The sequence below is a fragment of the Echinops telfairi genome, unplaced genomic scaffold (genome assembly GCF_000313985.2).
Source record: "Echinops telfairi isolate 266 unplaced genomic scaffold, ASM31398v2 ScPeMD7_443;HRSCAF=831, whole genome shotgun sequence".
Taxonomy (NCBI): domain Eukaryota; kingdom Metazoa; phylum Chordata; class Mammalia; order Afrosoricida; family Tenrecidae; genus Echinops; species Echinops telfairi.
This window is the reverse complement of record NW_022104341.1, coordinates 44,172,479-44,173,737: the sequence shown is the minus strand read 5'-3', so window position 1 is coordinate 44,173,737 and position 1,259 is coordinate 44,172,479.

Below are 1,259 nucleotides of genomic sequence, written 5' to 3'. Positions count from 1 at the left end.
CAATCTTTCAGTTTGTCATACAGTGGTGGCTTGCATGTTGCACTGATGCTGGAAGCAATATTACCAGCTTTGCAAATACTTAATAGGGTCACCTATAATGAAAGATTTCAATGGAGCTTTGAGACTAAGTCTAAGTCAGACAGGTTGGTGATCTGTTCCCAAAAATCAAGCAAAGAAAACCATATGAATTACAATATGATATTGTCCAATGTAGTGCTGGAAGATGAGTCCCTATGTCGGAAGGCACTCCAAATATACAAAATGGCAGTGACAATAGATTTGAGCATATCAGATGCAGGATCAGGCAATGTTTCTCTCTGATGTACATAGGTTGACATAAACTGGATCCAGGGAGATGGTAACTAACAGCAATAGTAATTATTAAAGGATAAATTGAGTAGGCAAGTCGTATATGTGTTGATATGGCTAGGTGCCATTGAGTTGGTTCCAACCTACTGCAACCCTATGCATAGCAGATGAAACACTGCATGGTCCCAAGCCATCTCATGATTGTTCCAATGCCTGAGCCCAGTGATGTAGCCATTGTGTCAGTCCATCTCGTCAAGGGCCTTCCTCTTTTTCTCTGCCCCTCCACTTTACCAAACACGATGCTCTTCTCCAGAGACTGGTCTTGACTGACAATATGTCCAAAGTAGGTAAGTAAAGGAAGTCCAGTGTCTTGCCATTCTTGCCTCCAACGAGCATTCTGGCCTTCTAATACAGATTGGCTTGTCCTTTTAGCAGTCCATAGTACTTTCAGTATTCTTCTCCAGCACCACACTTCAAAGGCATTGATTCTTTTCCAGTCTTCCTTATTCAATGTCCAACTTTCACATGCACATGAGGTGATGGAGAACACCAAGGTTTGGGTCAGGCCCATCTTAATCCTCAAAGTGACATCCTTGCTCTTCAGTACTCTGAAAAGGTCTTGTCGTTGAATCTATGGACTGTTGCTTCCACGAGCATTGATTGTGAACCCAAGTAAGACAAAAATCTTTGAAAACATCAATATTTCCTCCTTTTATCATGATGCTACCTATTAGTCCAGCTGTGAGGAATTTGGTCTTCTTTACATTGAGTTGTAATACATACTGAAGACTTCAAACCTTGATGTTCATCAGCAACTGCTGCAATTCCTCCTTACTTTCAGCAAGCAAGGTTTTACCATTTGTAGACTGCAGGGTGTTAATAAGCCTTCCTCCAAGTCTGATGCTTCACTCTTCTTCATATAATCCACCTTCTCTGATGATTTTCTCAGC